Raw genomic sequence first — 23,499 nt, forward strand, 5'->3', positions numbered from 1 at the left:
AAAATCATACACATTAATGTAAAGACACATTTTCACATCCTGGTTCATAACCTCAACGGACGCCACCAAATTTTTCGGTCTAAAATCCAATTTGGCTGATTTAGGACCTGAGATGTTAAGTTAGGGTTGCTTGGCAACCGTGTTAATGGGAAAGTTTGGGCAAACTGGAATCATGAGATTCACGAGGGAAAATATAATAATAATATTTTTATGATTGTCAAAACTACAAACAACCAAAACAAAAAGAACCAAAACAAAAAGGAAATTACAATGACACAAACAATAATGTATTATTATTATTATTATTATTATTATTATTATTCCTCAATGATCTTGCGATGATCATTTACTGATCCATCAGAAAATTATTGATCATTATTCTTTAATAATGTAATGTTGTCTAATTGACAAATGTTTACAAGGGAGGAGCTGTAAATATTCTCAGGAAACAGGAAGTGGCGTCCCATCACAGCAGCTGTAACCTGTAATTAAAACAGGACTCCCCGCCCCCACACACACAGCCCCGCCCCCTGGGATTCATTATTCCCACCTAAATCTTCATTTTTAATGATTTAATTGGAGATGTTAAAGTTCTCCTGCTGGTTATTTGTTAAATTGCACAGAGCTCCGCCCCCAAAGACAAAAACAGACGGAAGAAGACGCTATGCTACGCTAGCAGTGGAGAAGCCTTTTTAGTCCAGGTTGAATCAAACAACACTGATGTTTCGGAACATAAACACGCTCAAATCAAAGAAATATCCGATATTGATCATGTTCGGGGTAAGATGACCAGTGTGACTAACATGACAGCATTACCCATGAGCACCAGGGGCTCAAACTCTCTGTTCAACACCTCCGAACAGACTTTAGACTTTTGGGTACAAACGTTCCGCCACAAAATTCTCGGATCAACTGAACATCCGGCCACGTTTGGTGAGAAGGGTTAGTCCGCGCGAGTACATATACTAGACAACAAAAGTTGTGCTCCTGTTAATTCAGGGTAAGCTAACATCAAGCACGGCTAACTAGCATGAGAAGGTGTTAGCTAATGGTGTAACTTGTACAAAAAAATACCAACGATGACGATCGGTCGCTCTTTTCATCAGAAGTGCTGACAAACGACAGAAGACTTGCTCCTGAGGAGGAAGCACAAAAAACTGGGCTCGTTAGCATTTTTAATTCTACCCGTTCATCATTTATGACCGCTGAACTCGCGCGACAGCAGCAGGGGTGGCGACGCCCCCTCATGGCCGCTCAAAGGAACGCAGAAGTCTCCAGCGTTGAGCTGATGCCGATATTCTGGCCGCCGTTGACGAGGTCCGTTGTTAGCGACGGCTTCGCCTCCTTGATGCGCGAGATAAACAGCTGGACGTGCGAGGCGGCGCGAGTCCGAGTCCGAGGAGAACAGAGGGATTGTGGGAGCTGTATGACAACGGCGCAGTTCAGGGGCCTTTTTCCAGGAGTGGTAATCAGGCAGAGAGGGGGGATGAAAAAGGCTGATTTTCAGGGAATTAGCATGATAAGCGGGAACACAAAATCAATCCCGGTCCTCAGCCGCGGCCTCGCCTGATTACTTTGAACTGTCAAAAATGGCAGAATCAAATGGAAAGTGCTCGAGGTTAGGGGAGTGATTTGTTCAAGAAGAGATCGCTGGAGCAATTGACACAGCTCTTGAGACAATAATTGGGTTATCAAAGAGAAAACAGTTCAAGTAGCGCGCCGGCGAAACGCATTAGCATTGGATTTTCATACGGAGGGACACACCTCTGCTCCCCCCCGCGCTCCACTTGTGGGGCCGGTTGACGCGGGGATTGCATCATTATCATCCAAAAGTTTGTTGCTACATGACTAGTGTGTGTGTGTGTGTGTGTGTGTGTGTGTGTTCCTGTGATTTCACTTCCTGGGAATATGAAGTTCCGAGGGGGTGGGTGGGGTTCAGAAAATGGAGTTAGCTTCAACGCTAACCGTGTTTATGTCAACTCCTGCTGCTTACTTGGCGTCCTGAATTCTCCGGTCTCTCCGATCCACCGGAACCTTCCTGCCCAGGAATGTTCTCCGCCGGTAACCGGTGAGCTTTTATTCCTCGGCAGCGGTTTGGGAAGTAACGACGTGTAGAATAACCCGTCTGATCTGTTACAACAAAACAGAGAAGGAACGGTGGAAGCATTTCCAAAAACGTTTACCGTTAGCTTAGCGCCGGTCACCTGGTTTGGTTTGAAGTATCACATGAAACAAAGTAAAACTTGCAACAGCAGGTCGTTTCTTGACATTTGCTAATAAGAGCACCGATCGAACGCCGGATTCTCGGCTCTGGTTTCTTGTTTTTAGGGTTTTCCGTGCTAATTTACACTTCCCGCATTTGCAGGATGACGCGGCTGGATCGCAGAGCCCCAAAAGTGCTAACGGCAGAGAAATGAAAGGTTAGCAACAAGCTATGATGGATGTCAGGCTAACACAAAATATGAGAGTAATGAAGGAGCCGGAGAGCAGCTCATAATTAGAGGTGTCGCCACGCTGCCGCTGCTTCCCGCCATTAATTGCGCAGGTTAAGGTTTCCGCCCGCCTCCCAAAAGTTGGCCTGAGCGGCGCGCTCGTTCATTATGATCAGTTCTTTATTTTTCAAGTTTCTTCTCCTCGTCCGTTTTGTGTTTACTTGAAGAGAAGCGTGAGGGAGTTGGCTTTGATCCCCCTCCATCGCCACCAAGCCTCCTCTTCAAAATGAAAAACAGTCCCACCCGTGCACGGCGAGGAGAGAAGAAAGCGCCACGAGTGGCTGACGGTCGGTGCGTGCTGGTTGTTCTAGCCCCCCCTTCCTCTCTTTTGGAAGCAGGGAGACATAATCACACAAATAAGACATCAAAGATGAGTTGAGAGTTAAAATATGCAGCCGAAATTATTCCGATTGCTTTGGGATGGCGGCTGGAAAAATATTCCCTCAAAGTGTCCGACCGGATGAGATCAAAACGGCGAGATACCGTGAGACGTGCACATAAATGACATATCTGTGCTTCCACTCCTCTTCCTTTTGGTTCGGGGGCCTTGGCAGCGCCCGCACTTCCTGTCGTGCTGCCGTGACTGGAGGGGAATCCCTGTTTTTCCTGTTTTTTCCCGGCCGTTGGCACGCGGCTCGTCAGCATGTCGCCGCTCTCGTGGCCCGTAAGTTGGCACGGAGACGGCGTACAGACACAAGACCGGAGCCAAGCGCCGCACCTGCGTCACCTGACCCGCGAGATAAACACCTTTGAAACCTGCGTGCGGCGCAGCGGGAGTCCGTGCTGATGCCGTCGCCGTGGAGACGCATCAAAGGCGGAAAGTCCAGCGTGAAATGAGTCAGATCCCCTAATGAGGCCCGAATATTCAAACATCACGACGTAAATAGGAACATGAGGGCCGCAAAGCCACAGATCAAAGTCGTAATTGATGAGCGTTTTTATCATTGTGATTGTTTTTAATTAAGGGAGGCTAAAGTTCACACCTACGCGCAACATTCATGAGGTTTCGGCCTGCTAGCGTTAACGTCTCTCACTAACGAGGCAGCTAACGCAGCGATGAGGTCATCCACCGCCAGTACCTGCGGAAATATGGAAATGTGGGAAGCGATCACGTAGCTCGCTGGTTAGCTGGTCTTGTTAGCTTTGACTGCGCGTCATTCTTTCGGAGCGTCTGACCTCTGACCTCCCGTTGGTCTGCGAGAGCGTCTTGGGAAATGTTTCCTGTTGTTGCAGCCAGACTTGACATCAAGCCGTGATGAGTTCAGGCACCTTTCTGAGCGCAGGAATGCAGATCGACAGCGTCCTCTTGCTAAAAAGGCCTCGTCTGGCAGGCCGACCGGCACTGAAGGTGACAGAATTCCCACTTTCATCCGTGTTTATTCGGGATGTAAAGTTGCAGGAGCGTCGACGGCCAGATGTTCAAAGGGAGACACTGATTCCCGGGACACCGAACGCCACATTCCCTTCCTGGAATTCTTCTAAAGCACAAAGTTGAGGAAGAATCCGCGATCCTCCTCTGGGCTCGCGTCTCGCTCGCCTCTCATTTCGGCACCGACGACGGCCGTGAACCGCCACGTCCTCGGCGGCGGGAAACGAGCGCCGAAGCTGCGAGTTCGGCGACGTCCGGGGACACAAAGTTTCTTTTTGTCTGAAAGCTTTGGAACGTGCCACAGAAGCTGCGATCCAACGCGCGGCCCGTCGCTCCTAATTAGCGCTTTGAAAGATAAAAGCAGTTTATTAAATCAATCAGGATGACGGTTGTTTGTGAATCCCGGCAGATAAGGACATTTGCATATTAACTTTGCCGCTCTAACCTACATTTGAGGAGCCTTCCGAGATCCTGGCCGGCTTCAATGTAAATAGCCCCGCCCCCACCCGATACTGTACGCGGTTTCAAGTTCCATCGCCGCGTCCTCTGGTGGATTTTCAACTCATTAAAAAATAAAGAGACGGATAAATAAGCAAACGTGTGATGCGGCAGACAAACAAACGCGGGAAGGAGCGCGAACGTTCCAGCACCGCGGCCAGAATCCGCTGTGAGGACGCGGCGAAAACGCGCTTCCCCGGTCCGCCGTCGGACGCTTCCACAACTTGCCTCTCGATTAACATGAAAGCAACAAATAGGCTGTTAACGAGCGCTCGCCGCTCCCCGCGGTTACTCTGGCGAACAGCTGCTTCCACGCGCTCAGCCAAAACCCAAACTTCCGCTTTGGAAAAGAGGAGCCTCAGCCGTTTCTGAGGGTATTCCCAAAATGTTCCCGAAAAAAACAGCGAAGTAAACCCCAAAAGTGGAAGAATGAAACTGGAAAACAAGGGACAGACAGAGCGAAGCACTATGGGAGGGGGTCGGGAATTCCTGGGGGTGTGATCGGAACGTTGGAAAAGCAGCGCTAACGCCCATCTGGACGTCTCTCTAGACGCGGCACACAGCGGTCTGGGTGGACATGTCTCTACTTGGGGAGGGTTAGCATAGCACACAGGGTTAGCATAGCACACAGGGTTAGCATAGCATTGATGCGGGACGGTACCCGGCAGCTCGGCAGCCGAGCGTTTTTCCGTCACTGTTTCCAGAGCGAGTTTTTCTTTCCTGATTCCTTGAATCAGTGGGAGAAATACCGACGTTTGCTGATGACTAGATCGATGTCCACGTCCACGTCTCCCGTCTGACGTCTCCGCCCACCAAACCTGTGTCCTCAGCAAATCAGGGAAATCAGAGGCTGCAGGTATCGAGCGGCTCTCGCAGGGACGCCGCGGACCAACGAAACGCCGCATCGATAGCAGTCGTTGCTAAGGGCGCAATCCCGTCGTTGAGGGGTGGGGCCAAACAGGACAAAGGACCCCGTCCTGCTCGTTAACTTCCTGAAAGGGACATTCCCGGTGCTGCTGCCTCGCTCCATAGAAAAGGCCTTCCGGACACCGCAGCGGAAAAACACGGGAAAAAAAGGTGCAGATCCAAGCGCCGCTAGCGCCGCTTTATCTCAGCGCAGAATAGGTGACGGCGTTTTCCGGGAGGGAAAAAAAGAAAACGGAAGCTCCTTTAATGACTCAGGAGCCTTTAATTGCAAAGGCTTGGATATTAGTTCAAACCGAGTCCCTTCATGCTCGGGAAGCGGGCGCCACGGCGCCTGCGCCCTCGTCCGACACTTGTTTTATCTGCGCGCAGATTGAAGCCACTTCACAGTAAAGAGAGGCCAATTAGGGTGCAAAGGGATTAAAAACACGGCGGGGAAAAAAAAAAGCTTCTCTGCGCTTTAGTGGCGGCGGAAAAGGATGAAAAACCAAGAAGAAAGCTGGATAAACGGAGGTGTGAGCTGACTTCCCGGAAAGGGAGGAAGGATCCACCTGACTCCTCTGAGGACGACATCAACCACGTGGTGATACAGTTTGACTGAGGCTACGCTAGCGCAGAATTAGCAGGGTGATTAGCTTGTTTTTGAGAGGAGGTCATGTGACGTGTGTTGACGTAGAAATCTGTCCGTTTTAGGAGTTTACGCATCCCCGTGTGAAGGCCTGGATCGGATGAAATGATCCCTGGCAGGGTTACCTCGGACGCCCCGTCCCTGAGAGACGTGATCAACCAGCCTGGACCCCCCCCCGTCTGAGGAGTGTCTTTAACATAAGTGGAGATGAGTGCAGCCGGATGGTGCGAGGCAAAGGGGGTTTCCCGGGAATGGCAGAGAGCGGCAGGAAATCGATGCGTTGTTTGTTTATTGGTCTGACCTCCGAACCCCTCTCCCTCCTCTCGCCCCCCCCCCCCCCCCACTTCCCTTTCTTCTATTTTCTCCCCTCTTGTCCCATTTTCTCCGGAGTTCATTCTCATTCCAACAACAAACAAACAGCCGCCGAAACATCGGGATGAATAAATGTCCATTTCATTATGTCCTTTCTTCCTTTCATCATCCAACCTTCCGTTTTTTTTTCTCATCTCTTAATTCCCCAAACGTCATCGTCTGGAATATTTGTTGCCGTTACAACAAGTCCGGAAAATGTGTTAAATTTTGTTGTTGGGAACGTTTGATTGAAAAGTTGAGGGAAAAATGAGACGATCACAAATTTCCGCATCGGTTAAACCGGATCACGCGATATTAAAATGATTCCTCTGGACACAAATTAACTTCCCGGTGTCTATTCCGGGAACGCCGAGATCCTGACCAGACAGAAAAAACTACACGGACAATTTAATGACTTCCAAAACTACAAATGAAGAAAAACCTTCTGTTTTTCCACGGCTCCATGACAGCAGATCCTGAGCCAACAAAAGCGATAGCTCAGCATTCGGTTGCACAAACGGCGATAAAACACGTTTTCCTGAAGAAGAATCCGCCTTTGATCTCAAATCGGGAGTCTGGTTCACCTCTTGGAGGTCGACTGGTGCTGCGGCTTCATCGCCGCCCAGAATTCAAAGAAGCAAAAGATGAAACAAGAAGCGCGCCGGAGACCTTCCCTCCTCTTCCCTTCACGCCTGTAAACTTCCAAGAGCCGGACACACAGAGCGGGAAAGGTCACTGGAATCTCAGTGATGCTAATGGGCCCTAATTTGAAATCCGAATTTTATTCCAATTTTGAAATCTGACGACGCGACGCGGCGCTCCTGTTTCTGACTTTAATGACGAGTCCGTCCGAATGCAGCGAGGAAGGAGGAGGGATCCCTGAGGTGCTCCGACGCTCTCCTCTTATTAATGAGCGCCGCCGTCCTGGAAGCATCTGATGAGCCGCTACCGGGGAGAAGATCTTCCGGACCGATCCCGTCATGGCGGGAACGCTCTTGTTTTGCGAGGCCACTTTCTGGTGTCCGCTTGTCGATTGTCATTTTCATTAGCGTGAATTGAATTCCGGCCGTTGGAACGGAGGGAGCGGCGTCTTTCAACCCGCCCCGGCCGCTGGTAACCACGGACATCAGTCCCGTTTACATCTGCACGCCGTCGCAGGTCGACCCGCCGTCCATAACGATCGCGCTCCGGCGAATAAATCCCGGTGACGAGACATCAACGAGGGCTAAATCTGCGTTATGGCGCCATAAACAATACATTTCTGTGCATCTACTGCATAATAGAGTTGGTCTGCTCATAACTCTGGCAGTCATGTGACCCGTCCGGGGCGTTCAGGGGCTTCCACCCCCCTCTGGTGGTTTTAATGTCACTCCGGCGGTAATATGTCTGGTCTCCCGGCGTTGGGGACATTTGGGGGACGTGGGGCCCGATGGAGGGCAGCATCTGCAGCCTGGCCTCCCCCCTCCGGTGCTACCTGGGACCACGAGCTGCGGGGGAGGCGGCCGCCGTCACCCTGATCTAATTTGTCCTCGGGCCCGAGACTACAAATGAGTACGGACAGCTTTTCCACCGCCGGCGGCCACGTGTGCGTTTTTGTGGGGGGGTGAAAGTCGCGACTCGGTTGCAGAGACGGCGCCGAAACACGCGAACGCGCTTCATTTAAGCCGCCGACACTTCAACCGTTTTCATAAAAGCGGCCAAATATCAGAAAGATGCGTTTACGGTCGTTGAGCGAAGGGCTGTTTACAGATTTACTGTTACACCTCATAAGCGAGGAACTCCGGAAGCGAGCGCTAACATTAGCGCGCGATGAAAGCTTCCATAAGCGGGCTCATTTCCTGTCCGTAAACGAGCCCCGCAACCTTGTTTTCTTAAAACGGCAATGAAAATCTGCTCTAACCTGTTTGAGAAGCGTTTCACTCACGGGCAGCTGTGGTGTGCACTCGCTGATAAACGCGGTGTCAAATATACGTATGCTCGGAGGCAAAGAAAATAGAATCAGAAATACTTTAGTGATCCCAGAGGGGAAATTGGAAGGTTAGAGTTGCTCCCGCTGCAATAAAAGCGTTACGCGGGGGAAAAAAGACCTCAGAGTGAAATAAAATAGGCTTTTTAGAGGAGGGAAGATAAGACGTGCAGCTAATTACGCCTGAAAAGAACCAAGAGAAAACATATAAGCACACACTTGCAACGACAAGAGAAAATATTAGTTCAGGAACTTTTTATGATTTTACTGCTCTCTTTATTTACCCACGATTCATTGTTCCTTCTGAATGTTTGATTCTGCATTTGAGCAAAAGTTTTCAAACTCGCATTTAAACATCCCGACCCGACCGAGTCGGCAACGATTCCATTGGTATTAGCTTGTTAGCTGGCCTCAATTTCGTCTTGTGCCAGCACAGCATTAGCGACCTTAAAAACAGTCTTTTATTGGGGACAAAAAAGGCTTTTGCAGCAAATGCGCTAAAGTCAAGGTGTTGACAAAGCGAGTCACTTCTAAATTCTTTAATATTATTATATAAAAAGCCCCTGAACTGTCCTGTGTCATTAAAAAAGAACCGCTTGTTAACCGCTAACTTCTGGACCCTAACAAGCGCTAACGGGAGGTGAAGTAAGGCTGAACTTCCCCGTTTTTATTCTGCACCCGGGTCAATTCTGGACAATATGTTCGCCATCTGCCGGCATCTGCGCCATCTCCTGCTAATACCCCCCCCCCCCACCTTTGCTGCACACCGCAACAACCCTCCCCCACACACCGGACCACCACCACCACCGCAGCCCGGAGCGAGCAGAGCCGGGGGTGAAACGCTAAGCAGGTCACATGTTGTCTTTCAGCCATATTTGGGTCAGGCCATTGGCACTGATGATGAGAGGCTTAATGCATGGAGGCAATGGGTAATAATCCTACCCCAACACACACACACACACACACACACTCTGCACTCATATGACTCCCCGAGCTGCTATTTTGCCTCTGAGGGCACAAAATCCCCCATTTGTCTCCAATATGACCCAAACTTGAGTTTCAGTGAAATTCTCGAGAGGCTGTCAAACACTTGAAACCTTAAACACGCAGGAGCTGCACCAGCCCTAAGCTAACAACGCTTTAGCCTAGCATACGCTGCATGGAACATATGTCGGCAGCATATGTTTACCGCCAGAGGAAAGAGGTCTCGCACGCGTCCCAGGTAGAGCGGCGCTGGAACGCAGCGGCACAGACAGAAATCGGAGCGTGAAAACGGCTCCGTGTTCATCGAGCTCGCCTGTTAAGAAGGCTGAACTTTCCCGGGGCCACGGGCGTCCAATATTTTGGGAAATGTATGCAAAACGTTCCTCCCCCATTAAGATTAGGACGTGGTGCATCGCTGGCATTGGAATTCATGAATTTACTGTCAGAGGAAAAGTTTCAAATATGCAAAAATAAACTTGCTTTTATCAGGAATTCATTAGGCAAACGCCGCGACGCTTTTGGGAGCGCGTGGAAGTTCCGCGGGCAGAGGCCGGGCGGAGGAAATGTGATCAAATTTCAAATGCTGTCACAGTCAGGGACATTTGGACATTTGCATCAGAGCTGCAGGAAAACTGCGACAGGAACTGGAACCAGCTCCCCCCACGTCTGCTGCTGGAAGCTAATGAAGATGGAAGTCACGTGACCAGGCGAAGGAGCGCGCGGCCTGGACCGGCCCCTGGAACGGGGCCCGCCAACGGGTCAGAGGGGGCGTGGCTTCAGCAGCAGTGAGCGAGTAACAAGAACGACGCCGACGTCAGCAATCAGGCGAAATTATTTGGTTAAATCAGAGTTTGGAGGAGGGTGGGGGTCAGATGGAGGTCAGGTTGGGGTTTCAAAAAAAATCTTCATCATCCACCGTGTCCCGGGGTCGTCCACCGTGTCCCCCACTGTGTCCCGGGGTCGTCCACCGTGTCCCGGGGTCGTCCACCGTGTCCCGAGGTCGTCCACCGTGTCCCGGGGTCGTCCACCGTGTCCGGGGTCGTCCACTGTGTCCCGGGGTCGTCCACCGTGTCCCGGGGTCGTCCACTGTGTCCCGGGGTCGTCCACCAGGCCTGGTTGAAGGGTTCTGCTGGTGAAACCACCTGACACCCGGTCCAGTTCATCTTCTCCGAAGGATCGATGCGTTCCAGGTCATGGAGGAGAACCAAGGCCTCTGAGTCGACAGGAGCGGAGTGAACTTCTCTCACGTCGCTTTAAAAAGAAACTTTGGTCTTTCCTCCACATTTGATGTTTCTAACCGAGGGAGCGCAGAGTGTTCCTGGGATCATTCCCTCTAATCCCGTGAAAATGAGCCATGTATTCCCTTTTATGTGTGCAGGTATGTGGAATTTCCAGACTGGTGCTCATGAATAAGTGGTGCTCCTCGCTGGCTGCTCACTCTCCACTTACACGTCTGCACGCTAATAACGTTGAAAAGAGGGAACGCCGAATGCGAGACTGTGCATATCATCAGCCTTCACCTCTTCCCTGCCCCCCCCCACATCCTCACCGCGCCACATTCCGTTGTGCAGGTTTGTTTTGGGGATAAAGTCATCGCTTTGATCGTTGCTAATTAGATGGCTCCAGCTTTACTTCCCTACCTATCAGGGTCGGGCAGGTTATCGGCGTCCTAATCTGCGAACGTTAGCTCGACGAGGGCGCCGCAGTCCTTCAGGAGCCCCCACAAAGCCGTCTAAGGTGAGGAGGAGGCCTGATGAAAGGCCCGGATCAATGTGCTGCTCCGCTTCGCCTGCGGAGGATCAAGAGTTTGAAACGCGAAGCAGGATTTTTGCATAAAGGTCCAAACAATAGTTCACAAGACATTTTTCTCGCTCTTATTTATATTTCACGCTCTTTTTCCTGTTTCAACTTCCCCCCGGAAGAGCAGGAGAGGAGGAGGAGAGGAGGAATCCCCTTCAGCATCTACAGGAGGTCAAACTCACTGAATTTACTGTCCAGGCTGAATATGTTGCTCATTTGTCTGGAATCACGTATGGTAAACAAACCAGCCGAGGTAAACAATCATACGGATGCGTTTTCACAGCATAGAAGGATGAATTTAATCCCGTCATATTTGTTTCATACACCGTTTGTGTCCCGCAAACTCCTGATGGAGCGTTTCTGGATTGTTTGGACGGTTAAGCGTAAACAAATGACGGCCATTTTAAAAAATGCGGAATCCCATAAGTCTATTTATGGCGACGTTACCGGAGCTGTTTAAATAAAGCTTGATTATTTGAAACACACACTAAAGCTCAGCAACTGCACCACCGTCCTCATCCAAACACCCAAAACTTCTTTATAGGACGAGAGTCACGGGACAACCCCCCGCCCCCAGCCAGTAGGGGGCGATATACTCAACAATTAAACTCTGAAAGGTGAAAAGAGAAGAAATTCCTAATTTACCACTTAGAGCTTCTTCTGATGATGGTCTAGTCAACATAACTAAACTGTTTACCTCTGGCCGAGCAGAATTTGTGAGATAAGGGGGACAGACGTCCACGTTTCTACAGTGAGGACACAACACGGCCACTCCCACGTCCAAGAAACGAAAACGTCACCAAGCAAATCCTCATCCAGGATCCTTCTGTCCATAATCCAGGTTGTCTTTAATCTGAAGCTAAACGACTTCAACTGTGATCACGTGACTCCAGTTTCAAGTGGCGGTCTGTGTGTGGGGGTGTGGGAGGGGGTGGGGGGGTATATTTTTGTGCTGAGAACTACTGTGCCTTTGTTGTGCTCTGAAAAGCTTAGCTAGCCGCTGTGAAGAGATGCACTTCAGAAGCGCTACAAAGGCAGCAAACGGGTGGAGGAAGAAAGGCGGAGTGAATGGCACCGCTGATAAAGTTGAGCAAATTAAGTCATTGACCTGCGGTGGAGATTAATAGCAAACAAGGTGCCCCAGCCTCACAAGTAATGAATATTCTTCAAACGGCGTGCGGCGGGGGGGAGGGCGGCAGATAGGGACGGCGTGATGCGGATGACATTGAAAGTTGCAGAGAACAGAAAAATTCCGTCATTTTTCATTTGTATGCAAATCGGCCCGTTACACAAATTAACCCCTGAACCGTGGTGTCAGTCCTCATCTGGAGCGGAGGCCGGACCCCCGCCGGGCGCCCCTCGCAGCGGCCGGACCCGTGCACACTCTCTCAGGTCAGTCGAGCCTTTACACCCTGTTCAAAGCAGATTCGGAGCTCCGCCCACCCTTGTTCAATGCTCTGATTGGATGGTGAGATGACCTCATGGGCGGGGGCACGCAGCGTTTGTCTAGCCAGTCCCCCACAGGTCACATGACCTCGGCTCCTCACGATCTTTAGGCAGGCGTGTTGGGCCGTTCTTTGCCGGTGACGCTTTAGGCATCGTCATCCCTGTCGGAGTCGCTGTTCTCTCACTTCCTCAAACACACTCATCATTCCCGTTATCCCTCCATCATCCCTGTTGCACATCCCGGCAACAGCGGGCGCAGGTGTCCTGCAGATGCTCGGGAGCGTCCCCTCGTCTCCGCGCAATTTGTTAGCCGCTAATCAGCTGCCACCTCGGCATTAGCACGGTGACATGTACAGATGGTCGGAATGTAAAGCGGACAGCAGGTACGGTGCTCAGAACGCACCAATCAAGGACGTCCCCTCCTCAAATAATCAACCTTCCAGAAAATGGGGACGTAAACCCAGTCAGGGAGGGGGCGTGTCCTCACTGTCACATGGTCTGTCCCACCCCTCCAGCAGAGGAACCAAACACTGGTGCAGTTATTTCAGTGTTTTTGCTATCTTCAAAACCCTTGGCAACACCTTGCAGGTGAACAAAAACAACCCGAAAAACTGTTGTTTTTTTAAAAACAGTAACTCAGCAAAGATTTGAGGTTACTGGATGGCAAACATACATACTGTATATGTCTGAGCTAAATCACCGGTAGTTTTGAGCATCAAAAACCACATTTTTGTTCTAAAATCATTTTCTCTCATATTTTCCAAGCAACACAACATCTGTCAACCTCAAAACCAAAAGTTGCCTTGCTGGAAAACCTCAGATTCTGCTGTGAATTCTGGACTTTTGAAATGGAACTCCTGTACAGTCGCTGCCCCTCAGCAGGCGGCGGCGCGGTGGTCGCGAGCGCTGAGTAAAATGGGTTTAGACAAACAAACAAACAGCAAGCGGCCACCAGTGGCTCTGCGCTAAGTTTCCCTTCAAAGGATCCCCTCAGGACCCACGGAACATAATCCGAGATCCCCTTTGAAGTGCACACTCGAAATGTGTTTTGGCTCGGCTGCCTGCGAGTGGCGTCTCAGCCCTGCAGGTTATTGTGGGCGGGGAGCGGCTGGAGGCGGGGTGGCAGCACCTGGTGGTCCCCGTGCTCCCCAGTCCTCACCACGTATTGGTTGGAGGTCAGGATAAAGCTGCTTGTTTGGTGCGCTTCGGTGTGTACTGGTGTATCTGAGCTCCGGGCGCTGGACGGCAGCCTAATCTCATTGGCGGGGCTAAACCCAGGTGGGAGGAGTCACACGCATGAGAAGCGAGTGCGGTTTGAATCCAAAAGTGAAACTTTGGCCGGTGACGATATTTTCCATCCCAACATCGGGCAGAAAACACAGACATTTAGCTTAGCAACGCTAGTGAGCGTCAATGTGAGCTCGGTTAGCTTTAATATATCCGTATGTCTGGAATCACACTTGTGTCCTGTTCACTACACACTCCAAAGGGAACTTAGTGACCTCACAGTGGGATGCACTCCTGCACCATGGCGCTTTAAACTGCATCATAGCATTTCACTATAAATACACACAGATTAATGGCAGCGCCGGTCCAGTAATTTTAATTTTTCTAATAATTAATACATATAAAACATTCACTGGTCATTTGTTTGTTGGTGTTCTACATTATCATTAATAATTATTAATTAATGATTAGTTTCTCATGTGTGACCGCAAAGCATGATGGGATTTATTGCTTGGTTGGGGAGCATTAGTTGTCCACTTCTTTTTGTAATGCATTATGGGATACACTGAGTGCACTATATACATACTGTATGGTACAGCAGTCCACACGCACTGTTTGGACACCCCTACAAAATGGCGTACACACTCTATAGATAACTATATATAGATGAGATATATAGATTCTATAGATAGGAATGAACTTTCTCACCATTTTCAGGCAGTTTTCCAGCAGGAAGTGAGTTGTGACCCCCCAGGTTCCCCCGGCGACGGAGGGATGCATGAGAATGACGCTGGAGGAATAAACAGATGGAGACACGTAAATCTGTGCTTGTTGCCGTATTGTAGATTTTTTAAGATGGTCATTAATTACATGGTTAAGTGTTTTCCTTTTCCGTTGCGTCGGAGCGTCGCTGGCGCTGACATGTTTTGGAAATCCTCTGCCCCCCCAACACGGTTTTCAGGAGCGGAGCGTGAACACGAGCGTGGTGGAGGCAGCCGGTGCCAGATTAACAGAGTTTTTCGGCAAATGATCCTCGCCGACTGGCCAATCTGTTCGAATTCACACAGCCGACGAGAGTAGTGACACCAACTGCTGTGATAGAGCGAGCAGGAAGTTGTACCGTGAGTCATGTGACCTGTCTGTGGTTGGGCCTTGTCCAGCCATCTGTGTCGGTTCTTAGTTCTGTGTTTTTGGCCTCCCTGGTGAAGTTATTCGTCCATCAACATGTGGAAGGACGGAGCAGCAGAACGACTGTCTGTGTCTCACCTCACTGTGTTTCCACAGACGTGTCACACGCCACCTGGATTCACCTTCAGCTTCTCATGGAGGCAGCTAATTAACCGTAAGGGGAAAAGGTAAATGGGAAAAAGATTTAGGTCTACCAATTTTTGGGTGTTAGCTGCCACCGTTAGCTGCTAACATCAAGTTTAGGCTGAACAACCTGTCTCTCTTCCACATCTTCCACAGTTTGTTTTTTTTACACCAACTTTATTGGATATAAAACTTCGATGGACTTTTACAGTTCTTATGCTAACATTTCAGGTCACGTTTACATGACAGTGTTGCCACCAGAAATCAATAAAGTACTCTTGAATCTTGAATCTTGATCTTGAAGAAAGTAAAAAGAGTTTTTGGTCTGTGCTGGCACAGAGATGGTTTGAAAAAGATGTGTGAGCCGGCCAGGCCAGTAGTTGGCGATGTTCAACATGACGTTAGCGACTGACTCAGACCCACAAAGATGTGGCTCCACTGGTTGGAGTATTGACACAGGAGGAGCGTTAACAAGCCTCGCACAGTTTGCAGCAGGCACGTTGCCCTATAATTAGCCATAGCTGCTGTTATGACTGGTCCTAGGTGCACTTGCAACCTTAATCTGAAACAGTCATGTGCTGCGCATCACTGGTTCCACTAAAAAAAAGGGCCTCCCTTTTCCATGGAGATGACAGACCTTCCCCCTTAATAGTGACCATGTGGTTGTGTAAACATGGCCTAAAAACTTTCTCAGTTTAGTTTCTGATCAGACTCGGCCCCCACTAAAGGCCCAAAGTACCTGAAATACCACAAACAGGTCGTAGCTAAAGTGGCCTTAAAGTGTTATTATCCTCCAAACCTTCTGTGGAAAAATGGTCCATACAAATGGGACAATGTGTCGCCTGAGACGTCCCACATACGTGTAAACACAGGCGGGATTCGCAGGAGGAGTCAATGATTCCGCACTGATCAAACTGTACGACAACACGACATAATCGCGTTTGGGTGTCGCCGCTCTTTCATATCCTGGATCATTTGCCTGCGTCGCTTCTGAACGCAGCGCGTCTCAAACGGCTGCCTCTCACGCCGCTATTGTGCTAATGCATTTAATTTAATGTTCGCAGACACCGTAATTGGTATAATATTGCTCTATAATATGTTGAAGGAAACCTTAGCATTAAGCACTAAATTGAAATTTTGAAGCCGACGGTGAAAACGAGTGCGGGGGCAAAGAAACCCCATTAAATGTAATTTGTTCTGCATGGCTGTGGGGGTAATGGTTACCGAGACGCTCCTTTATTCAGTCCAATAGGTGGAGAGGTGGATTTACTCCCCGTGACACACACACACACACACACACACACACACACACACACACACACACACACACACAAAAGTGAGCCTGTGCAGTGCAGAATGAAAGAGAGGATCCGTTCCATGACATCTTCGCAGCTTGGTTTTCTTTTTGTTCTTACGTTGCAAGTAAGAAAAAGCGCCATCTAGTGGACGGCTGCAAACGTGTGGGTTCAAATCTTCACCTCTGATGCTGGAGAGGCGACGAGAACATGAGCCTGTGCCACTTTTACAACAACACAAATGCAACCACCAGGCCTGCAGGAGAGTGTTTGGGTACACTCTGAAGTTGCCACGACAACGCCGACAACTGACAGTAACAATGTGGCATCAACCCTGAAAACTGCGCTGAAAAAGTGAAAGAAGGGGGGGTAGAGGAGAAAATGAGGAGCGATATGAAGAGGGGAAAATGGAGGAAGTTAAAGCAGAAGAAAAGATGGGGGGAGGAATGAGGTAGGGAGGAGGAAGAGAGAAAATGAAGAAATGGAAGAGCAGAAGGTGGGAAAAGGAGAAAGGGTGAAGAGGATTTACAGGAAATAAAAGGGAAGGAAGACACAGAGGGAGGGGGAGCGATAGAATAATAAGACGAGGAGGGAAGGTGAAGAGACGAGGAAGATGAGGAGGTCCCAGGAGGAAGAGGAGATCAAACACAGGCTCTAAGTCAAAGTCCACAGAGATGTTTAAACCTCGTCTGTAAATTAGGATTTAAAAGTTCAGACAAAGACACTCCTGCAGGACGATGTCTTCAGCTGATAGAGGAGGAGGAGGAGGAGGAGGAGGAGGAGGAGGGGGCATGCTGGAGGAAGACAAGGGAGAGTGATAGAAGGAGGGAGAAAAAGAGCAGGTAGAGGAGAGAAAGAGGAGGTGAGAGAGGACTAGCAGGGGAAGGAAGAGGGAGAGGAGGAAGGAGGAGAGGAGGAAGGAGAGAGGAGGAAAGGAAAAGAGGAGGAAGGAGAAGAGGAGGAAGGAGAGAGGAGGAAGGATAAAGAGAAGGAAGGATGAAGAGGAGGAAGGATAAAGAGGAGGAAGGAGGAGAGGAGGAAGGAGAGAGGAGGAAAGGAAAAGAGGAGGAAGGAGAGAGGAGGAAAGGAAAAGAGGAGGAAGGAGAAGAGGATGAAGGATAAAGAGAAGGAAGGATAAAGAGGAGGAAGGATAAAGAGCAGGAAGGAGAAGAAGAGGAAGGGGAAGAGGAAGAAGGACAAGAGGAGCAAGGTGGAGAGGAGGAAGAAGAGGAGGAAGGGGAAGAGGAGGAAGGGGATATGATGAGAGGAGCATTAAGAAACAGGAGCAGAGGAAGAAGAAAAGAAAAGGAGGAAAGAGAGGAGAGGAGTAAACAGTGGAGGGAATTGGTGGAACATTTCAATATCTGACAAAAAGACTCCAATTATTCCTTAGTCGGCTCCCTAAAGTTTGGTTAGAATAGCTCCGCCCACTTAAAGACAAGCTTAGCTGAGGCTGACTGGTAACTGGTTAACTGGTAACTGGTAACTGGTTAACTGGTGTCACAGATGACACTAATTTCAGAAAACCTGAAACCTGGGAAAACCCAAGATGTTCAAACTGAGAGTAGAGGCGCTGATCTAGAAAAGGAAGAAGAACCTGGACCAGCAGGAATCCATCTTTAGAATAAAGGACCGACCCCTGCATGACCCCTGCATGACCCCTGCATGACCCCTCAGAGCCACCGTTGAAGGGGTGACGAACCGAACGACTGGAGGAGCGACCACTGTCGCTGTCGTTGGGGATTTTTCCTGCAGCAACCAAAGTGAATAAAAACAAACAGGGAAACAGTTTTCCGTATTTTCTTCCATGAATGGGGGGGTGTTCGCTCTCTGAAGGAGCAGATGGGAGAAACTCACCAGGGGAGGATGAATTCCGGTCCAAAAGAAGGTGACAGCAGAGCGTGACCGCCAACACGTCCACCACTCTCCTCTTTCCGTCTCTCCTGTTCTTCCACTCGTTCCTGACTCTCTCCATCCCCTTGCTGGTCCATCTGAGGTCCTCAGGCCTTCGGACCAGACATCCCTGTGTACGCATCCCTTCAGGAGAGGGGAAAAACACAAAGAGCCCCATGAAAACATAAATCCCCCCCCCCCCCCCCCCCCCCCCCCAAGAATACAAAGGGTTTTAAAAGCGACCTGATAATTCCATAAATAAAAGAGTGACATTTCACAGTCGAGGACGCCAGCGCTCCAGCTTCCCTTCGGTCTCTCCGTGTCACACCGGATGACATATTGTGCGCAGGCAAAGTGAAAGCTGCCTCCCGGTGAAGGTTTCACATGTGAATACCCAGCATGCATTAGGTGGCTCTGGGTAGGTGAGCCGCGGGCTGAATTACGGTTCCACGCACAAATGTGGAGGACAGTGGCTTTTTTTTTTTTCAGCCGGGCACCCAGGGGCCCAGATAACCTCAGAAGGGCTGAGCCAGAGTGTAAACTGGTGAGGCCTGTGCACGCACACACACACCAGAGCACAGCCTTTAGCTCCTGTTAGCTCTGTGTAGCATCATGCTCTCTCCACGCTCACAACAGGAAGTCTCTGCCGTCTTCAGACAGGAACCAAAATGGACGTGTGGCTCTGTGACGCTTCGCCACGCTAAACGCTAACAGATATATGAATGCAGAAATCTTCAGTGGTGATTTTGTCCACAAACTAGTTTAGTTTCTATTTATTCTCGTCGGCCTCACCGACACAGGTATCACCATCCACCAAATCACGTTAGAACAAACCAGAGTCTTTGTTTTTGTGTCAAATGAGCAATTGTACCATCAGCTGAGAGTGAAGGCAACAAATGGATGCAGCTGTTACAAGTAATCACGTTATTAACTGACAGGTGACGACAGATATTCTTCCTCCGTGCTCCCACTCTTTCACTCCGTTTAAAAAAAAAAGAAATATACGACTTTCTGAGGATCTTTGTGTTGAGGGAACGACGTTGATGACACTGACGGGTATCTGAGCACATTTTAAATTTATACACACACTAATAATAATGCTGTCTAACACACACACACACAGACACACACACACAGACAACACACACACACACACACATTGCTGCAGGCTTTCTGGCGCAACACACCGTCACTCTGCTGCACTGAGGAGGCAGGTGTTAATTACGAAGTAAGGCGGCAGCTAAAAAAGGTGGCCGGCTTTAGATAACAAGGACATGATTGGACACACACACACACACACACACACAACACACACACACACACACACACACACACACACACACACACACACAGAGCCAACAGCCACTACAATACACCTTTTTGGCCAATTAGCACTACTGTTTATATTATTATAATAATAATAATAATTATTATTAATAATAACAATTATTATTATTTTAGTAGTAGTAGCAGTAGCAGTAGCAGTAGTAGTAGCAGTAGTAGTAGTAGCACAGTAGTAGCAGTAGTAGTAGTAGTAGCAGTAGTAGTAGTAGCACCAGTAAGCAGTAGTAGTAGTAGTAGTAGCAGTAGCAGTAATAGTAGCAGTAGTAGTAGTAGCACCAGTAGTAGCAGTAGTAGTAGTAGTAGTAGTAGCAGTAGTAGTAGTAGCAGTAGTAGTAGTAGCACCAGTAGTAGTAGTAGCAGTAGTAGCAGTAGCAGTAGTAGTAGCATTAGTAGTAGTAGCACCAGTAGTAGCAGTAGCAGTAGTAGCAGTAGCAGTAGTAGTAGTAGCAGTAGTAGTAGCAGCAGTAGTAGTAGCACTAGCAGTAGTAGTAGCAGTAGTAGTAGCAGTAGTAGCAGTAGCAGTAGTAGCAGTAGTAGTAGTAACATTAGAAGTAGTAGCAGCAGTAGTAGCAGTAGTAACATTACTAGCAGTAGTAACAGTAGTAGCAGTAGTAACATTAGTAGTAGTAGCAATAGTAACATTAGTAGCAGTAGTAGCAGTAGTAACATTAGTTGCAGTATTAGTAGCAGTAGTAACATTAGTAGCAGTATTAGTAGCAGTAGTAACATTAGTAGCAGTAGTAGTAGCAGTAGTAACATTAGGAGTAGTAGTAGCAGTAGTAACATTAGTAGCAGTAGTAGCAGTAGCAGTAGTAGTAGCAGTAGTAACATTAGTAGCAGTAGTAGCAGTAGTAACATTAGTAGCAGTAGTAACATTAGTAACAGTAGTAGTAGCAGTAGTAACATTCGTAGCAGTAGTAACATTAGTAGCAGTAATAACATTAGTAGCAGTAGTAACATTAGTAACATTAGTAGCAGTAGTAACATAGTAGCAGTAGCAGTAGTAACATTAGTAGCGGTAGCAGTAGTAACATTAGTAGTAGCAGTAGTAACATTAGTAGCAGTAGCAGCAATACTAACTTTAGTAGCAGTAGTAACATTAGGAGTAGTAGTAGCAGTAGTAACATTAGTAGCAGTAGTAGCAGTCGTAGTAGTAGTAGCAGTAGTAACATTAGTAGAAGCAGTAGTAACAGTAGTAGTAGTAGCAGTAGTAGTGGCAGTAGTAAAATTAGTTGCAGTAGTAGCAGTAGTAACATTAGTAGCAGTAGTAGCAGTAGTAACATTAGTAGCAGTAGTAGCAGTAATAGCAGTAGCAGTAGCAGTAGTAGTAGCAGTAGTAGTAGTAGTAGCAGTAGTAACTTAGTTGCAGTAGTAGTAGCAGTAGTAACATTAGTTGCAGTAGTAGCAGTAGTAACATTAGTAGCAGTAGTAACATTAGTAGCAGTAGTAACATTAGCAGCAGTAGTAACATTAGTAGTAGTAGCAGTAGTAACATTAGTAGCAGTATTTACATTATAGTCAGCAGTAGTAGTAGTAGTAGCAGCAGTAGTAAATTAGTAGTAGCAGCAGTAGTAACATTAGTAGTAGTAGCAGTAGTAACAATAGTAGCAATAGTAACATTAGCAGCAGTAGTAACATTAGTAGTAGTAGCAGTAGTAACATTAGTAGCAGTATTTACATTAGTAGCAGCAGTAGTAGTAGTAGTAGCAGCAGTAGTAACATTAGTAGTAGCAGCAGTAGTAACATTAGTAGTAGTAGCAGTAGTAACAATAGTAGCAATAGTAACATTAGTAGCAGTAGTAACATTAGTAGCAGTAGTAACATTAGTAGCAGTAGCAGTAGTAACATTAGTAGCAGTAGTAGCAGTAGTAACATTAGTAGTAGCAGTAGTAATATTAGTAGTAACATTAGTAGTAGCAGTAGTAGCAGTAGTAACATTAGTAGTAACATTAGTAGTAACATTAGTAGTAGCAGTAGTAACATTAGTAGTAACATTAGTAGTAGCAGTAGTAACATAGTAGCAGTAGTAACATTAGTAGTAGCAGTAGTAGTAACATTAGCAGTAGCAGTAGTAGCAATAGTAACATTAGTAGTAACATTAGTAGCAGTAGTAACATTAGTAGTAGCAGTAGTAGTAACATTAGTAGTAGCAGTAGTAACAATAGTAGCAGTAGTAACATTAGTAGTAGCAGTAGTAGTAACATTAGTAGTAGCAGTAGTAGTAACATTAGTAGTAACATTAGTAGTAGCAGTAGTAGTAACATTAGTAGTAACATTAGTAGTAACATTAGTAGTAACATTATAGCAGTAGTAACATTTGTAGTAACATTAGTAGTAACATTAGTAGCAGTAGTAGCAGTAGTAACATTAGTAGCAGTAGTAGCAGAAGTAACATTAGTAACATTAGTAGCAGTAGTAGTAGTAACATTAGTAGTAACATTAGTAGTAGCAGTAGTAGTAACATTAGTAGTACATTAGTAGTACATTAGTAGTAACATTAGTAGTAACATTAGTAGCAGTAGTAACATTTGTAGTAACATTAGTAGTAACATTAGTAGCAGTAGTAGCAGTAGTAACATTAGTAGCAGTAGTAGCAGAAGTAACATTAGTAACATTAGTAGCAGTAGTAGCAGTAGTACATTAGTAGCAGTAGTAGCAGAAGTAACATTAGTAACATTAGTAGCAGTAGTAGCAGTAGTAGCAGTAGTAGCAGTAGTAGCAGTAGTAGCAGTAGTCGTGGACTTTTCTATTTGAGCGTGCTGACATTGGCAGCCTGCAGACTTTGACCTGCAGCCTCTGTTGAATCAACAACATGCAGTCCAAAGTGTTTGATGGGACGGTGAACGTGTGTCGTCCTGATGATCCAGAGCAGATCAGGACCAGATCCAGATCCAGACTGGGACCATTTAAACATCTGTTTATTGGATCGCAGGTATTTTCAGGTTCAAGTTTGTGAGATAAAGTTAATTTAAAATGAAATGATAAAGTACAAACAGAGAAGTTACGGGTTTGGGAATGTTGAGTTTGGAACCACTGAAGAACTCCAGGCGCTTCCAAGACCTCCTTCAAAAGAAGGTGGAGGAACAAAAGAACCTCAAACTCCGTGGGTGGGCTCCAAGAACGCTCCCTTTCATCTGAGGATCGCCTAAAACGTGGCCTTTAGCCAAACAACCACAGATCCTCACAGTGATGTCTTTGTCAGGGGGCAGCAACACGTTTGGCTTCAAATCGGAGGGTCGTCGGCACGCCGCCTTCAGCAGGTCGCATCAGCAGCGTCCACCCGGAGAATTACAGATGAGGAACTTATGGAGGGGGGGGGCAGGAAATTGGATGTGGCGTCGCATGTGGGAGACATCAGCCCGATTCTTTGGGTTTTTTTTTTTAAAGCCCTGGCGACACGTGCCGACGTCACAAGACGCTGTCTGTATTTGATTATCTGGAGGTAGAAAAGCTTTGGGGTGTGTGTGTGTGTGTGTGTGTGTGTGTGTGTGTGTGTGTGTGTGTGTGTGTGAGTGAAAGAGTCAGTGTTAGTTAGGGGGTGGAGGGCGCCACAGGTTTGAGGCAGATGGGCTCCGTGTCAGCCATGACAGGCGGCCAGGCTTCTTCAACTTCCTCTACACATTTTTGTGGGCCAAGACCCCCCCCCCCCCCCCCACACACACACACACACACACACACACACACACCTCCCTCTGCAGCTGATCAGGTAAATCTGGGCACCCTGTGGAAAGTTCTGTGGGATGAATTTCGCCTGAGGCTGTGAGTTTTGTGACTCGGCCCCATCTGTCGCAGATCTTCAGCGGCCTCGGCTGCCAGGAGCACCTCCTCCTCCTCCTCCTCCTCCTCTTCCTCCTCCTCGCTCAGAGAGACATACCCAGTGGGGAGCCAGAAAGTGTGGTTGGGGTGGGGGTGTGGGGGGCAGTAATTTGTTGGGCAAAGATGGCGGTCTGTTATTTGTGGAGTGTGTTTAC

General features: G+C 48.1%; 1 long non-coding RNA gene across 1 annotated transcript; it reads right to left on the reverse strand.

Moving 5' to 3' along the window:
* Positions 1-673: 673 nt before the first annotated feature.
* Positions 674-15,213, reverse strand: LOC130523333 (uncharacterized). Its single transcript, XR_008949870.1, has 4 exons — positions 14,556-15,213; positions 14,394-14,475; positions 1,994-2,130; positions 674-1,136 (listed from the first exon to the last, which is right to left on the reverse strand). It is a non-coding gene; the product is annotated as an uncharacterized LOC130523333 (long non-coding RNA).
* Between the last annotated feature and the right edge of the window lie 8,286 nt (positions 15,214-23,499).

The sequence above is a fragment of the Takifugu flavidus genome, chromosome 3 (genome assembly GCF_003711565.1).
Source record: "Takifugu flavidus isolate HTHZ2018 chromosome 3, ASM371156v2, whole genome shotgun sequence".
Classification (NCBI taxonomy): Eukaryota; Metazoa; Chordata; class Actinopteri; order Tetraodontiformes; family Tetraodontidae; genus Takifugu; species Takifugu flavidus.